Source organism: Phoca vitulina, unplaced genomic scaffold (genome assembly GCF_004348235.1).
Source record: "Phoca vitulina isolate PV1807 unplaced genomic scaffold, GSC_HSeal_1.0 scaffold74, whole genome shotgun sequence".
Taxonomy (NCBI): domain Eukaryota; kingdom Metazoa; phylum Chordata; class Mammalia; order Carnivora; family Phocidae; genus Phoca; species Phoca vitulina.
The window spans coordinates 270,377-294,500 of NW_022589777.1; positions in this window are offsets into that span (position 1 = coordinate 270,377).

Below are 24,124 nucleotides of genomic sequence, written 5' to 3' on the forward strand. Positions count from 1 at the left end.
TATATATATATATATATATATATATATATATATATACACAATGGAATATTATGCAGCCATCAAAAGGAATGAGATATTGCCATTTGCAAGGATGTGGATGGAACTGGTGGGTGTTGTGCTGAGCCAAATAAGTCAATCAGAGAAAGACATGTATCATATGACCTCACTGATAGGAAGAATTCTTAATCTCAGGAAACAAACGGAGGGTTGCTGGAGTGGGGGTGGCTGGGAGGGATGGGGTGGCTGGGTGATAGACAATGGGGAGGATATGTGCGATGGTGAGCGCTATGAATTGTGCAAGACTGTTGAATCACAGATCTGTACCTCTGAAACAAATAATTCAATATATGTTAAGAAAAAAAAAAAAAGAAGATAGCAGGAGGGGAAGAATGAAGGTGTAGAAATTGGAGGGGGAGACGAACCATGAGAAATGATGGACTCTGAAAAACAAACTGAGGGTTCTAGAGGGGATGGGGGTGGGAGGATGGGTTAGCCTGGTGATGGGTATTAAAGAGGGCAGGTTGTGCATGGAGCACTGGGTGTTATGCACAAACAATGAATCATGGAACACTACATCAAAAACTAATTATGTAATGTATGGTGATTAACATAACAATAAAAAATTTTAAAAATTTAAAAAAATTAAAAATAAAAAATAAAATAAAAAAAAGAAATGACAGACACATGAAAAAGTATAAGACATCATTAATTCTTTGGGAAAGGCAAATTAAAACTCAAGTGAGATAACCACTATATACCTGTTAAAATGGTAATTTTTTAAAATAAATCAACACCAAATGTTCATGAAACATGTTTCTAGTTTGATGATCAACTTGTAAAAGTTATACCAATTTGGAAAATATACCTAGCCCTAGGGCCCATAATATCAATCCTAAGTATTTAATCAAAAAGAAATGAAGATATTTACTGAGACAATATGAACTCACTGAAACTTCTATATAATATAAATCCACTTCATCACAGTTCTTAAAATGCACTGTTGAAGGACTCTCTTACAAGTAAGACTTTGGCATTACAGTTATAGATTCTCTTATTCAAGTGATTTCCCTGAATGGATTTATCTAATTTATCCAATTGCCATCCCTGTTCATTAGAGATTGGCAAGGGATATTAAACTGGACTATAGTCAAATCAATTCCATAAGAGTTAGTCACATATTCTCTATTTCCAGGTTGGAATGGATACCACAAAAGGGAAGAGGAGGCTACTCTACCATCAGAGAAGTAGGGATATTATCCACTGTGTATAGAAATATTGTACAATCCCTGCATGTGGCTACAAGCACACTCATACACACACATTTGACAGGTTTACTCATTGTGTTCCCAGCATCCATCCCACTCCAAAAGTTTTACTAAACCTGTCCCCATAATCCCAATCTCCTTGTCATTGATTGTTTATTATGGGCATATATCCCAATCCTAGTATGAGATATTAAAAAAAAGAAAAAAGTCTACTAGGGCTCCTAGAAAAGGATTCATCATGCCTAAAAGAGAGATACAGCAAGAGATATCCACATATGACATCTGGACATGCAGAAATCATTTTAGTATAATAAACATGAAAGTCACACTGAAGAGGCAGAAGGGAGGAGAGGTGGAAAGATCCTTGGGTCTTTAAAGTGCTGCTGTGCTACAAACTGAATTAAGATTAGCACTCCTCCTACCCCTGGCCTTGTAGTACGTGAGGTGATTAATTTCCCTATCTGTAAGGTTGTTTGAGTCAGGTTTTTCTATTACTTGTAACTGAAGGCTTCCAAATAGATACACAAACACAGAGACAATGGTCTAAATGTTAGCTACATTTTGAGTTTGGTGGGCTTTTGCAAATTAGCCCCATGTCTGACCTATCCTTTTCCTGATCATTACTTTTCTTACTATTGAAAGGCAAAATGGTGCAGTAAAAAAGGACAGGGATTTTGAGTTGGGAAAATCTGGGTTGGGCTTGGTGTTGCCATAAACTACAGTGTGTGACCTTGGAAAATACCCTTGCTAAGTCTTGGCTCCTTTTAAAAAATTTCTATGGGACTTTAATAGAGATTAATGACATAATACATGTAAAGTATTTGCACAAGGTCTGGCAAAGAATAGGTATTGGAAATGAATTAGCCAACTCATGCTACTCATGCTACTATTAACATGGAGGAGAAAATCATCTCAGAGTTCAGGTAACTGACTCATAAGTGGACTTCAAATAAATAGCATATTTATAGAGTGGGGTCTATCTGCTCACTTTTTGTGGGCAGGGTTAGAATATTTGATGGAGTAGATGGGGTCAGAAATAGATACTAGGCCAGGTAAGTATAAATATAATCAAATAACAACAACAGTAATGACAACAACCACTTTCCATATATTGAGGGTCTGATCTATGTAATAGTCTTCACTTTACAGATGAGAAAACTAAGGCTCCAAGCAGTCATAGAGTTCAGCCAATATCACACAGCAGTACATGATAAATTTATTGTTCAATCCAGTGCTCTCTGGCTTCAAACCCCTTGTGTAAAACCTAATCTAGGTTGCTGATTTTGTTTGTGGTGTGTGTGCTTTATCTGAGACTAATCTTCATCAAAATGTTCAGTAATGGAAAACTTTCTCAACTACTCTTGATATAATCATTCACATCCTCCTTCCATAAAGATAACAGAGGCAAATAAAATGAACACAGCAGTAAAGACTAGAAATACTCAGCAGGTAGCCAGTAAGGTTACCTACTCTAGAGCAACCTCCAGTGATAACTAAAAATACTGAAATGAAGGTTACTCCTTTCCTTTCAAGCTACGTGTGCATATGCGCACATGCAGATAGATGGGTTTCCTTGCGCTCACACATACATGAACGCATTCATTACTGAAATCAAAATTGCAAGAATGTCAATTTTTTCAGATCCTTATGTGGAGTTTATTGGTCACATTTTATTTCCATAAAAATGCAGCACATCATATGATTACATTTTATGAGTATATATCAGTTAAAGAGATAGCAGAAGGACCTTCCATCACAATGTACACTGAAAAGGTGCATTTTAGTGTCAAGGGGAAATTGTAACTAAGCTCTACAGTTTGGTAGTATAGGTTCTTTCACTAAAGATTTCTTTTGCCCAGCTGTATGTGAATTGTGACTCTTCTAATCACAAAGATTATCCTCATATAGATGTAGAAGGCCTATTTTTCTTATTTTTTTTTTCCTAAGGGAGAAAAAAAAAATGAACTCCCATTGACCCTTTTAATCAGTCGGATCAAATCAGATCTATTGTCAAGGTGGCTTCAAGCCTTCATTATTTTTATCTTTTTTTTTTTTTTTCACATATAATGTATTATTTGTTCAGAGGATGCTTCATTATTTTCAAATGAATGCCAGAGAAGAAACTTTAAGCTTCCAATAATCAGACCTCATTATGGATTTTTCCTAGTAAATTTCCACCAGAAAAGGATGGTCAGAGAATTTTCTTTATAAAATGACCAATTGAGGATCATGACAGGCTTAAATGGTGGGATTTAACTGCTTTCTTTAAATAGACCATCTGCTTTAACTGCTGGTTGTGGTAAAACTGAAACAAACTTCCTTTTTCTGTGACTTCAGGAAACACTGATTCCCTGGCCCAGTGTGCTACAGAAATTTGAGTTAAGTAGATTTCTTGAAGAGGAAAAATCCATTCATTCATCCATCCATCCAATCATCCATCCATCCATCCATCCATCCATCCATCCATCCATAATAAGAACCAAACACATAGTTGGTTAGCCCACGTACTGTAACCAGGAAAAAAAGAGAATTTCAGAGAGTTGAAAGGGGCCTTCTTCTGGGTCAGTGACAGATTGTGCTTTGCAGTACCTTCGTATGAAGCACGTTTATTCTCTTCTTTGCTAGAACAGAAATACTCAGCAGGTAGCCATTAAGGGAGCTACTATTATGGAACACCTCTATTGACATCTAGAAATGTGAAAATGAAGGTTGTTCCCTTCCTCTCAAGTTGTGTGCATGTGTAGGGAAGTGCACACGGGTTTCCTTGCACTCATGTCCATGAATGCATTCCCTACTCAAAATAAAGTAAACAAAGTACTTCAAATGAAGCAAATATTTGAAGAGGGAGCTAAAAAAAAAAATCTCTACATTAAAAGAGATAATGTCTGCAGCAGGACAGACAATAGTGACTTTTAATGAATATTTTCTCTCTTGGCATCCCTCCCTCTCTTACCTTTTTCCATCTACTTGCCCTATCCCTTTTTTATTGCCATTTCTTTCTTTGGACTTGGTTTAGGCTCTAGGTGTGGTCAAATTGAAACAAACAAACAAAACAATAGCATCAACGACAAAAACTTCCTCTCTAATACCTGGAAGGAGAGAAGTGCATAAACACCTGGCTTCTCTGTCATGTTCCTGAACTACACAGGAACTATTCCTATGTGGTTTTTAGTGGACTGGGTCTGGTGAAAAAGGACAAAATACAGAGTCTTATTCATCTGAGTAGTTAATTCAACTCAGAACCAGGTCCCAGGCTAGAAACTGAAGGAACAGGGAACAATTAGACATGGCTCCATCCCTCACAGAGCTCACAGCTTAAAGACTACAGACATGAAGATGACAGCAAATGCTTCAATTGTGGTCACTGTGCGCCAGGCTTGATTCTAAGCGCTTTTTATAAGTTAAAATAATTTATTCTTGGTGTCAGTCCAAAGAGACAGTGACACCACCACCATCAGCATTTATAAAGAAAATGATGAAGGAGAAAAGACAGAGGCAAGCAGAGTTGAAGGAACGGCAAAGGTCACAAAATAAGTGAGGCAGATGAAATGTAAACCTAGGGACTCTGGCCTCGAGTTTGTGCTCTTAGCCCTATTACCCCTCAGTTGATGAGACCCCAGATTGTACCTAACAACCACCTCTGCCACCAAAACAAAGTGACACCTCTCTACTCAACGAACTTCAGCTTTGTCTTCCTTCTTTTTCAAAGCCTCTTCCTTCTACTTTTCATTGAAGTGAAGTAAAGGGGTTTCATTATGTAACTCAATTCATCCTCTTCACTAATTGCTTCCCCTCTTCTCTTTCAGTCAGGCTGACTTATTCTTAGAGTTGGCACTACTAAGGTCCCTGGGACCTTTTCGGCAGAGATAACCTGGTCAGAAACACTGGGGCAAAGAAGCCGAGGAGACAACTGGTGTGTTCTTATGAAGCTGGGGAGGGAGAGAGACTGAGATACTCCTGTCTCTACCTCTGCCTAACACTATCTATATATAAGATTTTGACCATGTAAATTGGGCAGAAGACATGTGCCACTGTGCCTGGCACTTAGCACTAGATAAGCAGTAGCAATTTTCATTATTTTTACAGCTCCTTCCAGTCAAGGAGCTGGCTTAGCTCAGATTTTTCTCTACTTTCTTACCTAAAGCCCAAACTGCCATTCACATATGAGCTTTCCAGGAAGTATTTCTGGCATATGAGTGCATGAGTGCCATGTTCTAACTTCCCATGTGCATAATTTTAATATGAACTTCATAACTTTTCTTGTTCCTTTGCTACTTTCCTTTTTTTTTTTCTTCTATAGAAGGAACTGTCATCAGCATTTAACTCCCAGGAAATGGCATGTGGGTCTACCCACTAATAGTTATGCTGAGAATGTTGCTTTTGAGGTTCCTTTGACATTTCAAGGCACCTTCCAAGAGATTAGAGAGATTTGTGGTTTAGTGGGAAAATGTTTGTTGCCTCCAGCTTTTAGACACTTAATGATTTAGTGAAGGTGCTGGGCAGGGTTGAAATGTGAATATGACTGGAAAATTGGAATGTTCCTGCCATCCTGTGGGTAGCAATTCAGGGAATTATGAAAACACACAGTGCTGGCTCCTAACCAGGACATGGGGACAAGGACTGGGAATGGTGTGCAGACTGCAAAAGAAAATGCATACACAACCCAAGACTGAGTTCCTCAAAATGTGGATGGTGGACCACCTACAGCAAAGGCACTAGGAACGCTTGGGAAAAATGCAAATTGTTTGAGTCCACATCAAACCCTTAGGGTATAGTTACCTGGGAAGTGGGGTCTAGGAATCTACATTTTACCCAGGTTGCCAGGAGATTTTTCTACATAATCAAGTTGAGATCATTAGTAAAATGAGAAAGAAACAGGAGGAAGTAAAAGAAATTCAGTTTTTTTTTTAAATGTTTATTTATTCATGAGAGTCAGAGAGAGATAGAGAGAGGCAGCGGCAGAGGGAGAAGCAGGCTCCCTGCCTAGCAGGGAGCCCGACGCAGGACTTGATCCCAGGACCCTGGGATCGTGATCTGAGCCGAAGGCAGATGCTTAACCATCTGAGCCACCCAGCTGCCCCAAAAGAAATTCAGTTCTAATCGAAGCTAAGGTGTCAGTGTGCTAAGAACATCTTCACATTTAATCAGGACCATATCAGTATGACATAATTACATTCATCCTCACTTTTGATGAGGAGACAAAGTCACAGAGAGACTAGAAAATCTTCCAGAGGTCACAAAGCTTACCAGTGGTGGAGACAGGATTTAAACCCAGAGAGTCTGACACCAGAGCTTGTTTTTCTTACCACCATAATAAACTGCCTCTTAGAGGTAGACATATATAATTCAACTTAACACACTGTTATTGAGTAAGCACCATATGTAAAAATACCAGGAGTTGGTTTTTATTTGTTTGTTTTGTTTGTTTGTTTGGGAGGGAGAGAGGTAAAAAAAATACCAGTAAAGCAAAACAAAGACATGCAATCCAGTGTAGTAATTGATATGCACAAAATGAGTACCAATACTAGGATAAATGATGTGCTTTAAAATCAAAATTAACTATCCAGTGACAGAATTTTCACCTTGTTGGTATTGTTGTTTTAGACTATTAATACTAATAAGATACACTGAAGTTCCAGGTTCATAAAATAAGAAATGAAGTGATGCAAATTCCCTTATTACTAATATCTAAGGCATGGTTCTGTGTTAAGTCCACTGGGCATTGTGTTAAGTGCTTTAAATTCAAATCTTGGCATCATTTAACTATTTTGAGTTGGACCAAGTCACTTAACATCCTTAAACCTCCAATTTCTCATTTGTAAAATGAAAAGAAAATAACCATACTCACCTGTCTAGCTATAAGACTGTTATAACTATCAGCATGTGTTAATGCAAATAAAAGTGACAATAAAGACAGCCTCCATAAACTGTAGTGTGCACTCCATCTGGATGTTGTTGCTGGATGGAAAACTCCTTGAGAATAATAACTGGGAGACTCATCCAGCATTTTATTCAGCACAGCACTTAATGCTTATAAGACACTTAGTAAATATTTGCTATGTAAATATGATCAACTAATCATCTGAGTTGCTTTAATAGATTTATGAATAATCGAACATGTAAGAAATAAATTGCATCCATGAACTTTTATTTTTTATGAAGTGTTCCTTACCCACTTTCCAAAGAAAGCTGCAGAGCTATTTAAAGTGAGAAAGTCAGTGTTTACTTACTGTGAAAATCAAAACTGTTTTCCTTCAGTGTTTCTATATATTGTACATTAATTTGGAAAATGACCACAAACCTTTCTCTCGGAACCCATCTCCCCAGTCCCATAAAATATCTGAATCTTTGGCCTTACATTAAATTGATCTTCTCTGATTCTGCATAATATGCATGCCCCTCAAAAGTGAATGTTTAGGAACAGTAACAAAGAAGGGGAAAACAACTAAAAAAAAAAAAAAAAAAGCTAAAGGGCGATAAGAAACTACAAGATTTGTATTCCATTTTAACATACACATACATATACACTTTGTCCTTTTATTATAATTTGAAGTTTATAATTTGGAAGTCTACATTTGTTTATAATTTGAAGTTTATAACTTGTTATGTATATGTATGTTATATAATTTGTTATAATTTGAAGTTTAGAATTTGTTATAATTTGAACTACAAGATTTGTATTCCATTTTAACATATACATTTTGTTCTTTTGTTAATAATTTGAAGTTTTCTCAAGATTTTCTTCCACTTTACAAAACAAAGTCAAATGATCTGACAAAGTGATACAACCAGATGTGTCTGCCTCACAGAAATGTTTAAAAGGAAGATCTTCATTTGAGTGCAGGAGACATAAGAATTCATATACAGCTCAACTCCTCCAGCGATTAATCAAGGGAACTTTACCGGTCACTTCTTTCTGTCCTTCAATTGGCCAGTCTACAAAATCCCAGCCTTCGGTGGGAAGAAGTAAGGTGCTGAGGTCCTTTGGAGTTCTCACTTACTAGAACATCTCCAGAATATACAGATATATCTATAGACTAGATATATCTATATCAATATCACCTATATTTATGGTACATCTATATAGAATCTCTAATATATATTATATATATATATATATATATATATAAAAATCAGATTTTGTCAAATCATTTGGCTTTCATATACATGTACACACAACATATACATACACATACATCTCCATCCTTCCCAACTTGGCACATTTCTGTTAAGAGAAGACTGAAGATCTAAGTGTCATAGAAGAAAGAACACTGTGGGGTTTAAAGGCTCTCATGTCTGCCCACGAATTTACTTGTTCATTCAATATACACTTACAGAGGTTGCTGCTGTCTGCTGAAAACATAACAGGAGGTAAAAGTCTATGAGGGGGAAAAAGTCTGTAAGGGGAAACACATAAAAAATGTGACAATATTGGATGATGACAATGTGATGTGATGAACATTGCAGCAGAGGGTCTTCTGCAAACAAGGAAGTGGATAACAGAACCTAATCTGAGTGGTCCGAAAAGGCTTTAAAGAAGAAACAATGATTAAACCAAAGCCTAAGGAATAAGTAAAAATAAGTAAGAAAGTTAGACTAATCAGATTTCAAATCCTGATTTCCCCATGTACTGTCCTTGGGCAATATACTCCTGTTTTCTGAGCCTGGGCTCTTTCTTTGTAAAAGAATAACAAAAACATGGGTGCCTGAGTGGCTCAGTCGTTAAGCGTCTGCCTTCGGCTCAGGTCATGATCCCAGGGTTCTGGGCTCCCTGCTCAGCAGGAAGCCTGCTTCTCCCTCTCCCACTCCCCCTGCTTGTGTTCCTGCTCTCGTTATCTCTCTGTCAAATAAATACATAAAATCTTAAAAAAAAAAAAAAAAAAGAATAACAACAACATTGCTTCATGTAGTTTGAGGGAAACTAGAGAAGAAGGTGAATTTAAAGTACCCCCCGCAGTGCTTAGCATATACCAAGACCACAGTAAATGTTGATTCCCTCCTTTGAAACAGTGGGCATAAAGAAACACAAGTTGTTTCTTAAGACATTCATCATCAAAAAAAAAAAAAAAAGAAGACATTCATCATCGTTGTCATTTTGAACCTAAAATAAGATAATAAGAAACAAGACAGTGTGCCTTGTCTTCTTTCCCCTTCCTTTGCTCAAATCAAACTTTCTTGAGGTTGAAGCACCATAAGGAAGGTTTTTAAAATGAGGCCAGAGACTGTTGTAAGCTTTACATATTTTGTTATTTAATCCTTATAAAACCTTTTGCCTTGTGAGATAAATGCTGTTTTTGTCCTAATTTTTCCATTTTAAGAGAATGAGACATATAGAATTTAAGAAATTCCTTAAGATGAATCAAGCCCACATAATCAAATTGGGATTCAAATTTGGGTTGCCTGGCTTCAGAGTCTGTTCCCTCAGTCTCTATACGCCATATACATCTATGACATAATGTGTATAGTATATATTATAGTAACACACAAATCATCTCTAGAGTGAAAATGGAATTTCAAGAACAGAACTCAGAGAACACCAACACTGAAGTGTCTGTGAAAGGAGAATAGGCTTAGGAGAGAGAGGAGTTACTAGAAGAGTGTGTTGCCTTGCATAAAGGAAACCATTGGTTGACTACACAGTACCTATCATAACTTCTTGCTTCCTAGCAGGACACCAGGGATGCTAAGGTGTCCACTTTGCCCTTCTTACATGATATAGAGGAACTGAATCCAACCCCATGTTGGAGGAGGTAATAGAAAGAGCATGACTGCTGGTTGATCCACATGCTAAACCCAAGCAACCAGAGATTCCTCCTCTCCTGTCCCTAAAACTTAAATTCCTCACCATTCTCACAGTGGGAGATGTCCCCAAAACATAGCCTTCTAGAGAGTAAGGTATTGCTGAGCCCATCTGCATGGTATATGTGACTAAACCCAATAAAGGACTCTATACAAACTTTTAAAATTTTGGTGGCTGGTTGCAGACATCCACTTGTCCCATGGCTGCACAAGAAAAGCCTTGTATGCAAGTTCCCTTGCTTATCAAAACCTGACACCTGCAAATCTGGAGTGCTCTACTTCTTTCTTTGGTCTCTCCTTGCCCTCCATGTATAAGAGCTGGTTTGTGAACTAAAATCCCAGTTTCAGAAATAAATTCTAATCATTCTAAATCATTCCAGATTAGCAGAGGTATTTCTCTATACACTCATATTAGTCTAGTAACCTAGGTTGTGCCCCATGAGCCCTATAAGAAGGACTCATATCACATGTATTGGTAACGTTCCTCTTTTTCTCCCAATGTATGTAGACCAAGAAACATGTTGCCCCAGTTGTAGTTGATAGCCATCCTGTGGTCATGATGAGCCACTGTGAAGACAAAGAAGACCCTGAGAAGAAAACAGAGAATCCAGAGAGGCAGAGCCGACAATGTACATAATTGCCACTGGTTGTATTCCTATCTCTATATTTTTTACAATTTGAGAGTTATATGGCAAATGATGTCCTCATTATTTAAGTCACATTATTTTTTCTGTTAATTGAAGTAAAAAAAATCTAATTGACAAAACTTTGGAGACAATACAGAAAAAAAATTAAAATGAGCATGTTCAACAGTCTCAGATGTTTCAGAGAGAGGAATTTACAGTTTTAAAAAAATCTCACGATATAGATACAAACTGATCTCTAAATCATTTGCCCAATCAGCCCATGGTAACTCTAGAAAATGTCTAACACATTATCACTGTATGTCCACAGTATTTAAGAAAGGAATGGAAGGGAGGAATGGAAGAACCAAGTGAACTTCACCATTCAGCCTCTTGGAATTTTATTCAATTACATGGATTCATGTCTGCAAATGGTGCAGCACATTTATATGTAGTCAGTCTTACACACTGCATCCAAAAAATAGAATCTGTCTCTGAGGAACCTGCATAATAAAGCTGGAAGAATTCTGTAATTAACCCTAGAGTAATTATCTTCACACCAAGTAAACCACTCAGGAGTTGGCATGTGGCTTAGCTGCCAAGAACCATGTTATAATAAGGTTGGAGGGAGCAATTTCTAACATTTTTCCCATGGTGTATAAACCTTTAATGGAGCCAAATGCCAATCATCCACAGAGTTTTAGAGAGAAGATCAAGGTAAGTGAAAGCCTCCAAAGCTCTATTTTAAGCACCAATTTTCATCATTAGCCTTACCTGAGTTTTTTAAGTATGTCATCCAGCTGCATCATAACATCAAAGAAGCTGAGAAAATGAAAAGATCTAAGAGGTTATGAAGACCATCCTGCTTCCCAATGCGAGGTTCCTTTCAACACACCCTTGACAGGCAACTGAATAATTTCCACTTAAATGTCTCTGGGAACCAATAGTTAGAAATCAAGAACACAAGCTTGGAATCAAACAGACCTCAAGTTAGTGTTCATCTCTGACAATTATTAATCATAACTAAAATAAAACTAATGTATCTGGGCATTATTTTTCCCCTTTTGAGATAGTTACAACATGATTTTATCCCACAACACTGGGATTTTGACAGAACACTTTGTTTTGAGAAGGAAAACATGAGTTTTCTTTCTTTCCCCTTTTGTTGTCAGACACTTAGAGTTTTTATAAAATTTTACCAAATATGAATCTCACAGGTTCTGAGGAGGCCCTCTTCCTGGGACTGAAGAGAATGTGTTGTTTTCTTGGGAAACCTCCACTACCCCAAGGGAAGATAGTACTGGAACTCTGGAGGCAAGGCCTTTGACTTAAAATCAGCCCAAGATGTGACTCCTTGTTAGGGAACTTTTTCTGAGACTGTCTTATTAGCATCACTTGATGCAGTGGAAAGGTCAGTGATCTTCGGCAAGGAAATGAAGTCTTCTGCTCTTTGGCTTCAAATGCTCCAATGAGAGAGCTAGATTAGGGTAATTTATGATTGTAGTTCATAAAAAATTTCTCTTGTCAGATAATTTCTCAACTCTCTATTCCTTCAGCATCTTTTGTGTACATTCAGAAGTCTTTAAATGTTTCATAAATATGGCTACCTTAATTAAATGTCCTATTTCTGATATGTGCTCACTCTAAGATCCTAATACGTAACAATGCATCATCTGGATGCTGTACACTTATTAGAATAGGAAGCAGTTGTATTAATCTGCTGAGTGATTCTATCAATAGCCCATTAAGTATGTTTTTTTTTTAATTTTTTATTGTTATGTTAATCCCCATACATTATATCATTAGTTTTAGATACAGTGTTCCATGATTCATTGTTTGTGCATAACACCCAGTGCTCCATGCACAACGTGCCCTCCTCAATACCCATCACCAGGCTAACCCATCCTCCCACGCCCCTCCCCTCTAGAACCCTCAGTTTGTTTTTCAGAGTCCATTGTCTCTCATGGTTCGTCTACCCCTCCGATTTCCCCCCCTTCATTCTTCCCCTCCTGCTACATTCTTCTTCTTCTTTTTTTTTTCTTTCTTAACATATATTGCATTATTTGTTTCAGAGGTACAGATCTGAGATTCAACAGTCTTGCACAATTCACAGTGCTTACCAGAGCACATACCCTCCCCAGTGTCCATCACCCAGTCACCCCATCCCTCCCACCCCACCCCCCACTCCAGCAACCCTCAGTTTGTTTCCTGAGATTAAGAATTCCTCATATCAGTGAGGTCATATGATACATGTCTTTCTCTGACTTATTTCGCTCAGCATAATACCCTCCAGTTCCATCCACGTCGTTGCAAATGGCAAGATCTCATTCCTTTTGATGGCTGCATAATATTCCATTGTATGTTTTTATTTTACAAAAATCTCTAGATTTTTTTTTTCCCCTCACCTGAGGCCCACGTTGAAATTGCAGCTTTACTGGCTTTATGACTTCAGGTCTGCTGTTTAACTTGCAGGGCCCTCATTTCCCATCTGTGATATTGGAATAATACCTAACTAAAGAATCACTGGGAGGAGTAAGAAGGAGATACTCAAAGTGCCTTATACCCAGCATATATGAAAAGGTCAACCATTGTGACTTCCCTTCCATTTCTTACTTCCCTTTTGTATTCCTAATGACTCACATGGAGGCATAAGTGAGTGACATGGTGGCAAATACCTGGTGGCTTAAGACAGAAAGTGACTGAGCTACCATGTTATCATCTCTCGCAACAACTGCACTGCGGTGTCTAGCATCTGCTGACAGCAGTCTTCCCATGAGTATAGGATTCCAGGCAGCAACAGGTGAATACAACTCTCTGGGTCATAATTATGAAATCATGAATACGTGAGAGGCAAAATAAGCCTGCACCACATGTGCATACATAGACACACAGACAAATGCACACAAGCTCATCCCACACTCCAAATCCTGACGAGATTTGTGTCAGTGAGCATGTGAAATAGAAGCTGGTTCATTTGCTGCTCGCCTGCTTCCAAAGGGAACTGAAGTGTTGTGCTTCAAGATGGTAGTGTCCTGAGTTTATGGATTTAATCCGCAATTCTTCCTAACAAAGTTGGAAGGATGGAAAGGTTTCTCAACAATTCTTTGCCTTCTGATCTTTGTGACTAATGAGAAAGGTCATCCATGTTAGCCATCCTTTCATTACTGGTTCCATTCTGCTAATAAAATCCATCTAAAATAGCCAGGCAGACAAAATGACTTTCCTGTGGAGAAGGTTCTTTTTCCTTTTTTCCTACTTAATTAGCTACACTTTAGGTAGGGTGATTGGGGGAAACTAGGAACATTATTCAAAGCTCTGGGGAGGACCATACTTTTGCCTATTACAACAAACCAAATCAAATCAAGTGAATCAACTTAAACTGAACAGACTATATTCTGCTAAATGTACCTTAATTGGTAGAGAATATATGGTGTGATTTTAAACGGCATTTTAATGATCCTGAGGAGCAAAAACACTTATTTGAGCTTAAAATTTGTTTATCCACTGATTTAACAACTATTTATTGAGTAGCTACTATTCTGGGCAATTTAGCTCAGCAGAATGCTATGGATATTTGAGTTAGAAAACGTAGGTGAGATATCCATTTTCACTACCCTCTGGAATGCATTCTTTTGTAATCCATTTAAAGGTAATCTCGGGAGATAATAATATTGATTTCTTAGGGTTAATTATGATAATAAAAGATAATATGGCAAATAATAGGAGCCCAAAAAATGGAGGAGGTTGTGCTGTTGTTGTTACTAAAAATGCCAAAAAAAAAAATAGGGCGCCTGGGTGGCTCAGTCGTTAAGCGTCTGCCTTCGGCTCAGGTCATGATCCCAGGGTCCTGGGATCAAGCCCCGCATCGGGCTCTCTGCTCAGCGGGAAGCCTGCTTCTCCCTCCCCCCCTCCCCCTGCTTATGTTCCCTCTCTCGCTGTGTCTCTCTCTTTAAAAAAAAAAAAAAAAATTTTTAAAAAAAAAAAAAAAAAAAAAATGCCAAAAAAAATTCTGGGATTTTCCCAAACAAAATTTACTTAGAAGTTTGGGAGCCTGAGATAACATAAATAAACTAAATGCTACCAGAGTTTAATTGCAAATAAATTAACCTATCATGCACCTTTCCTGTGCTGTCTGTGCTTAATCCCAGATAAATGATTTACTTTTTTACTATTGTTTGAGGGCTAACTAAAATACCAAGATGTTTTTTTAAAAAATAGTATCATCTCGGGGCGCCTGGGTGGCTCAGTCAGTTAAGCGGCTGCCTTCGGCTCAGGTCATGATCTCAGGGTCCTGGGATCGAGCCCCGCATCGGGCTCCCTGCTCGGCGGAGAGCCTGCTTCTCCCTTTCCCTCTGCCTGCCACTCTGCCTACTTGTGCTATCTCTCTGCCAAATAAATAAATTAAAACAAAAAAAAAAAAAAAAAAAATCTTTAAAAAAAAAATAAAAAAAAAATAGTATCATCTCTTTAATACTCAATTCATATAAAACTTTTTCTTCTAGTATAGCTAAAACTAGCTTCATAGAAAAACCTCGCCCACCATAGTCCCTAGAAATCACTGACATAGAAATTGAGGAGGTTGGAAAATACCATCTCACATTTTATTTTATAAACCCATTGAAATTAAACAAAGAATTAGGGCAAAGGTTAGTAAATTATGGTATTTCAACATGAGAATATATATATTATATATATATATAATATATATAAAAAATTTTATTTATTTATTTGCAAGAGAGAGCAGGAGCGGGGTGGAAAGACAGAGGGAGAAGGAAAAGCAGACTCCCCATAGGGCAGGGAGCCTGATGCAGGGCTCAATCCCAGGACGCTGGGATAATGACCTGAGCTAAAGGCAGACGCTTAACCAACTGAGCCACCGAGGGATCCCAAGAATATATATTTTTAAGATGATGTAGGAAAGCAATTACATTCTTAAAAAAAATGTAATACACTTTGTAGTAGACACCACCTGGAATCTATTTCTACTTTGATGCTTTATCTGATTTTGTTCTGCTATCTTCCTGCCTCATCTTGTAGGCAGCCAATTTCTTGATTGATTTGCTTGCTTTAGGGGTACTCATTGCCAGTGGTTGGCTTAGGACTAGGTATGTAACATCTAGCCAAAGAGCTATAATGGAAATCTGATGGGGGCTTTTATGAAAAATAGCCTTGCTCTTAAGAAAGCTGCAAGAGTTTGTGGGCTCTCTCTGCTTCCTCAGCTCACCATCTTATCTGTATGTGATGCCTGCAAACATTGCAGGGATCTTTCGACCAGAGAATGAAACCAACATTGACTATAGCAGTTTGTAGAGATGGAAAAAACCTGAAACCTGACCTCTATAACCACTTTTTTTTTCAATCTTTTTTTTTTTTTTTTTTTAAAGATTTTATTTATTAATTTGAGACACAGAGATACAGAGAGAGAGAGAGAGAGCATGAGCAGGGTGGAGACAGAGGGAGAGGGAGAAGCAGGCTCCCTGCTGAGCAGACAGCCCGATGCGGGGCTCGATCCCAGGACCCTGGAATCATGACCTGAGCCGAAGGCAGATGCCTAACCATCTGAGCCACCCAGGCGCCCATTTTTCAATCTTTTTGGTAAAAGTACCTTTATATATCTATTGGCTTTTTGCCTTGAATAAACTGACATTAAATAAACCCACTCTGCCTCTGTACTTCCTGATATATGAGATCACAGTCCCTATAGTACAAGTCAGTTTTAGTTGTGCTTGCTGTTTCTTTCAGCTGAAAACATTCTCATTAAGACTGCAACTTTCTAACAAATACATATGGACAATGATTGGGGAAAAATACATATATAGAAAATAGTATAGTTCATTAAACATTGTTAAAAAACATATCTTTATATTGTTATATCATTTTTCAAAGAAAAAGAGAAAAAAATAGCAGAGCTACCCTACATATGGATGAAAATGTTCAGTTAATGGCTCAAGATTTCTATTTTACTTGTGAACGTGGTATATGGAACATGCATCTAGTCCATGTGTTCTCAGGCTGACTACTCAGCAGATATAAAATAAATAAATAGTTGAATTTAGCTAAAGAAAAGTCACCTGGGAAAAAAAGCTAAATATCTGGAATTCTATCTTCCTGTAATATGTATGGTAAAATCCAAAATTACTCTTAAAGCTAAGCATAGATTGTCTGGAAAAGGGGAAAACAGAAAAGGTAGGATTATAGCTTCTTGAGTCAACTCATAGGTGACCCCATCTTGTGTCCTTTCCAATTCTAATCTATACCCTATCTCTGGCTTGACCTGTGACTCTTCTCTGGAGAATTTGTTCTTCCCTCATTTTCTCTCTTTCCAGGTATTGGACAGCCTTGAGTTAAATATTACTCTGCAAGTGGCCACAATTTCTTCTTTTGCTTTGATATACCAGAACCTGGACTAGTTTACAACTGCTGCATCCTATGCGTCAGGAGTCCAGGCACAGCTTAGCTGTGTCCTCTTCTAAGGTTTTCACAAGGCTGCTATCAAAGTGGTGGCTGGGCCACGTTTCTTTCTGGATCCTGGGACCTCTTCAAAGATGAGGTAGTTGTTCACAGAATTCAGTTCCTTGTGGTTGTAGGACTGAGGCACCATTTTCTTGCTGATTGTCAGCCAGGTATCCACTCTCAGCTCGTGGAGGCTGCCAAACAGCTTTCTCACAGCATGGCATCTTATTTCTCCAAAGCCAGCAGGAGAATCTTGTGCTCCAGTCTGCTAATACAGAATCTTACATAACCTGATGCTGTCATGGGAATGAATAACCCTTTTAACTTTGCCAAACTGCCTAGGAGCAAGTTCCAGGTCTAGCAGTGTTAAGGGAGAGGGGATAATGCAGGTGTGACTCCCTGGGGGGTTATAATAAGGTGTATCTTCCAGAGCCCCTATACTCCTGGTGCTCCTTTCCTACCCCCTACACCACTATCACTCACATCCCTTACAGGGGCAATGAATGCCAGGTGGTGTCAAGAGCATGTAAAGTCAGGTAAGCCTGGATTCAAACTCCAGTTCTCCTATCACTTGAGCTCCTCACTTGTAAAATGTAAAATATTTTAGGTTTAGTTTTTTTCAGGATGTATACAAATTAAACCAAGTAATATAGGAGAAAAAAATGTTGGTACAGTATTTGGCACTCAGTAAGAAGTCATATTGGGCAAATATTTAAAGTAAAACTATATAATATTTGCTTGCATACTTTGGACCAAAGAGTTCTTTAAAAAATAAACACATGTGAGGGGTGCCTGGGTGGCTCAGTCAGTTAAGCATCTGAGTCTTGATTTCGGCTCAGGTCATGATCTTAGGGTCATGGGATGGAGCCCTGCATTGGGTTCCTTGCTCAGCAGGGAAGTCTGCTGGAGATTCTCTTTCTCCCTCTTCCTCTGCCCCTCCCCCCACTTGTACTCTCTCTCTCATTCTCTTTCAAATAAATAAATAAATCTTTAAAAAATAAACACATTTGAACATACTACTTCCTTCTTTAGAAACCCTTGAAATCTTCCCACTGCTTTTAGTAGGAATCCTTACCATGGCCCACCAGGTTCTGTACCATAGAGTCCTTGCTGACTGTATCATTTGCCACACTCTTGCCCTGCTCTGTGCTTTCTTTTGGTCCCCCACCGGCCACTCTTCTCACATTTCCCTTTGTAGGAGCTCATTCCCCTCCCTAGCACTCTTCTTGGCCCCTTAACTTGCATGACTGCATTTATATTTTCAACAGCTCCAATATTATTATTAATCTCCATTTACAGACGTACAGAGAGACTAGGAGAAGTTGAGTTGTTTACCTATGAACATGCATAGTTAGAATAACAGGATTTGAATCCAGGGCTGTCTGATTGTAAAGCCCATCCTCTTTTCTGCTCAGATTGCTACTCTAAGCATGGGCCCCAAATACATTTGTCTTCTCTTTTAAGAGAGAAATATCTGGCTAAATATCTGGCTAAATATCTGGCTGATATTTAGGGCAGTATGAGTGAGTGTTGACATTTCGAGTCTATGGGTGTAACTTGCCTCCTCTATCTCCAGTTCGCCCACAGGTACCTGTCTCAGTGGAAATGAATTAAATCAGTCTGGACTAAATAAGGCTACCTCCTAAAATCTAATTATGACTTTTAAAATGTTCTTTAATAAAAATGTATTATGGAGATAGGATTTTTTTCCTGATAATTTACATAATCTTTTCCTATGTAAGTGGGAGAAGAAGGGTTATGAGGATATTGATATATCTTCAAAGAAATCAGATAATGGATATAAATCACTCAGAATAGTGCCTGACACAGAGAGGTTGCTTAATAAATTGCATTAATTATCTTATCCATTCAAAGAGGTCCCTTTCTGTCCATTCTGGCGATATGATAATGATAATACTTTAAATTTGTCTCATATACTCTGGAGTTAGAGTAACTGTGTTTAAATTTGGGCTTCTTTATTCATTACCTGTGTAGCTGTAGGCAAGTTACTTAACCTCTCTGTGCCCTGGTTTCCTCGTCTCCAATGAGAAGATAATAATAGTACCTGCCTCACAGAGTTGCAACGAGGATTAAATGAGTTATTTTTGGAGAATATTTACAATAGGATTGGATGCTGTAGAAGCATTTTATAAATGAAACAAATAAAAAATTTATTGGCAACCAATGATGCAACAAGGCAATATGATAAAAAACAAGGAGACAGTTTTCAGCCAGATTGTGACCACAACCTTAAGGAGCTTAGAATCTTGTTGGGGGAAATGATGCACACAGGAAAATTATTATAGCTAAAAGTATAAGAGTCACATTTCAGACAAGTAAGAAAGTATGTTTATGTGGCTTAAAGTTCATGAAGAACATTTTACATGCTTTCTCATTTAATTCTCCTGATATTTCTGAGAGTCATATATATATATATAATCACTATAATTATTTTGTGAAGCAACTAAGTTTGGAAGATGGTAGATGCTAAAACATTAAAGACTGTAGTAGCTGAACTGATTTTGGACCTCTGATTTCAAATTACAATTCATTAATTCATTCACTTACATATCCCCTTGCTTATTCATGAAAACTTATTTGTGCTTCACACGCATTTCATACAGTACTTAAGGGGCCTGAAATAGTTAGTGTGATTCCCTAACACCAGGGATCCTGCTAAAACCAGTACCCCTAAGAGTAATTGCAGATCCCAGAGGGGAAAAAATTCTTACATGGAGTTTCTACTAGGAAGCAATGAGATTGGGCAGGGACTAGGCCCCTATTTTTAAAAGGGGACCAAATTATTTTTCTCAACATTCCTCCCCCTTCACGCTTCTGAGCAACCTTGGCTAAAATGCAATGGAAATACTGAGACAGGAGAGCCTGTTCCAGCTCTAAGAAGGGAAGAATACCTGAATGCCATCTGAGAAAGGGGAAAGGTCTTAAAGGAACACCTGGGAGCATCCCCCCCAGGTCCTCTGGATGTGAATAAACACATCCAAATACATAGAGATGCTAGAGGTACCTAAAAGAAATGTGGCCCAGGTGTGCAACTTCTCTCTAAAACTTATCCAGAACATTCTTATTTTCTCTCAGATATTTCAATTTAATTATTATTACTATGATTGTTACCATAAAGTTAAAAGGAGGGGGGAAATACTGAGAGAAAATAACTGTTGACATTCTGTGAAATGCACTTCCCTACTTTTTCTATATATATTTTAAACAAACAAATATGCTATCACAATACTGTGCTTAACTTGCTTTTTCCATTTATTGTATCATGAACATGTCTTCATGTCAAGCCAAAATGCACATTCAGCAATACTTTTATGGTTGTGCCATAGTCTATGGAATGGAAAACGTATACAATAAATTATCCATGGATGAACTTCTTATTGGTTCTTTGATTCTCCTGTTTGGCTTTGTCCTCCATCCCTCCCTCTCTTCCTTTCTTCCTTCCTCCCTCCTCTCTCTTCCACAGACAATGATTGATTGGCTTTCTAGTGCCAAGTTCATAGACAGATGAATGAGAAATACTTGAAGGGCAGTGGGCTAGAAAGGGCAAAGGCCCCAGAAGTGACAGATGATCGGAAGTGCAATCCTCACACTTAACACCTTGTGATACAAGGGCTACATTTCCTCTTCTTATGACTGACACACACCTTTGGACTAACTCCTTTCTTTGGCATTCCTCTCCAAAATGGGACTTCTAGTTTAACTGTCCAATCCCACTGGCAAATATCTCCCAGTAGCCCCTCCAAAACCCCCTCATCCTTTCCTCCTACTTTTTTCCCTTCGTTTTCCTATATAGTTTTTTCCTTTTTCACTTCCTTTCTCTCTTCCTGCAAAGATTGATTTGAATAACAATTCTTATTTTCGAGGAGGGAATCCCTAGATTCCATCAAAATTTCTTTTTTAAAAGAGTCTATAACTAGTTGAACTCTATATCTTGTCTTTTGAATAAAGCACTTTAAACTTTTTTTTTTAATATTTTATTTGTTTATTCATGACAGACAGAGAGAGAGAGAGAGGCAGAGGCAGAGGGAGAAGCAGGCTCCCCGCTGAGCAGGGAGCCCGATACGGGACTCTATCCCAGGACCCCGGGATCTTGACCTGAGCTGAAGGCAGATGCTTAACCATCTGAGCCACCCAGGAGCCCTGAATAAAGCACTTTAAACTTTTGAATTTGCATGTTGTTTTCATCTAAAATACATGGTTTATCATAACTTTGGGGTGATAATATGCCTTTTACTTTGCAACTTCCCCTCTTCACTAGCAAGTGATCTTCATTTCATCCAACATATCATCCTGATGTAAAAAGATGCTAAACGACATAGTGATGATCAAAACTATGCTAGAATATATATCGATTCCCCGTATATCCCAAAACATTAAACTGCACTATATGGGATGCATATGCCAGGGATTTCGTTCTGTTGTACAGCAGTAAAAACCTATATAATTTTGTCAGGACTGGAACTAAAAACAAAGGAAAGATTGATAGTATCACTATCATCTCAGATTTTGCACCCACCATTTTGCTTCCTGCAACCTGCAGACTGCTTAATTCTCCTTGAGCCTCTACACCTCATCTTATTTCTCCAAATTGTCAGTACACTTGCTCCTTTCATATGTACACAGAAAAGAAAGGAGAGAGAGGAAGGAAGGAGGGAAGAAAGAAAAAAAGAGAAAGAGAAAGAGAGAAAGGAAGAAAGAAAGAAAGGAAGAAAGAAAGGAAGAAAGAAAGAAAAAGTCATAGAGTTGGCATAATTACCAAAGAGAACCAACTAATTAGATCAGGGAGCCAAAAGATTGTTCTCTAGCCCCAGGTGCATCCCTATCCCATCTGTATTTCAAAGGAATTCCCTTATACTGACTTTGGGCTTTACATCTTCCTCTATGCCCTGGCATGTTTAAGTACCTTCTATAAGACGGGGAAAGGGTGTAGAATTTATAAAAAGGGTGGAAAATTGCTAATTATTTGTAATATTGATTCATATTTTTGCTAAAAGCCTGATTAAAAATCAAAAGAGAAGTCTCATTGCTGGAGAAAAATAAAAGCAATTAAGGAGAAGCCAGAAAACTGAACCAACTATTCCAATTTGTCATTTATGAACTTCCCAGAGGAAATAAATAATATAAATAAATAGTAAGATTCATGACCTTTTAACTGTAAGACATCATAATTATAGACTTGTACTATTCAGACACATCCCAGATGCTAAGAAATTCTAAGTGGTTGTTATTCTTAGACATTTCTTGTGCATTCACAGCACATCAAGTGCAGTGTAGTATATATACTACAAAGAACTCTCCCTACCCTCAAAGAGCTTACAGACATCGCTGGATACCATCATGAATTTATTCTAGGTTTTTTATATTACAAAAGGGTCTATGTTTTCCTATGCTAGAAAAATCTTTTTGTTTGTTTTTGCAATTGAGAGGAACATTGATCCCAAAGCTGCATGTTATAGTAGAACAAACTTTATCTTTGAAATCAAGCTTCTCTAAAACCAAATTCCAGTAGCAATTTGTTAATTTTTTACTTTAATTCATCCAATCCTCACTTGCAGGGTTATTATGTCAATTATATAAGATACTTATATATAAGTGTATGCATGTTTGTATATATGTATATATATGAGTATGCATATATATGTGTATGCATGCAATTATATGAGATATATATAGATATAAATATAAATACAAATATACATATATATATATATATATATATATATATATATATATATATGTATTTGGTCTCTAGCCCCAGTTGCATCACTATCCCATATATTTGTATTTATATTTATACACACATGAGAGTGCCTAGCAGAGTGGTAGGCACACAGGCACCCAATTAATACTAGTTTTCCTTTTCTTAAAATATAAATTGCTTCCAATGGTGGCATACCAGATATCACAACAGGCTGCTGAGAAATGTCTACTTTTAGAGACAGTGTGATTCAAAGAAAGAGCAAGGACTTTGGAGCCACGTAAGTGTGGGTTTTAATTTTGATTTCTGGTTGGTAAGTGGCAATGAGAGATTTGAATTTTTGTGTGTCTGACTCCAAAGCTATGACTCTCTCACTATCCCACACTTATGAGGCAAAATAAAATGCTGAGCTGATTCCAATGCAACCCCAAAGAATACAAGAAAGGCTTAGCGATTCATGTGCAAGGTGGAGGAGTTCTGGTCACCCTCTTGCTTAGTTGGAGTTTTAGTGGCTCAGATAATGGTTACAGAATGTTCCCAGTTGTCAGTTTGCTTATTGTTCATTTCCATCTAGTTTCTCTCCATGTCATTCAGGTATTGGTTTGCAAGTGGCTCAAAGATCTCTGGAGGATGCAAAATTGAGAATGCTCTTCCTCTGGGAGTTAGTGAATCAATTATCCTTAAAAGTGATATCTTTTTCCTCAGAAAAGCACTTCCTAGATTTAACCATTTACAACTGGAATGAGTGAGTCATCTGCCTTTTGGGAAGGCATGAGACTTAATCAGTTTTCATTGAATCCATCTGTAGGTAAAGATACTCTCAGCCCCTAATTTTTTTTTTTTTTTTTAGACCCAAGTGTCTCTCTGTTTTCCTTATTACACATAAGACCCTTAGGCTGATATATATTTGGAACAATATGCTATTTGTCTCATGAGCAAGAAGAGGGTACAGGGAGGCCTGTTTTCTTTTACTGTGAAAACATCATGGACCCCACAGTGCACCTGAATCCACTGAACCTCCTCACCATATAAGGGAAAGGGGACCTGAGGAGGGGACATCAACCTAACAAATCATTTGTTTCCCTCTTGGGAGGCAGGAAGGTACAGAGAGAAAAGTGCACTATTCTTCAAGTCACATGAACCAAATTTCCAATTTAGACTTCGTCTCTCCTCATTCCTCTGTCTACTTGGGCAAGGCATGTCCCTAACTGTACCTGAATTTCCCCTTCTATAAAGTCAAGATGACACATAGTAATCCTGTGTGA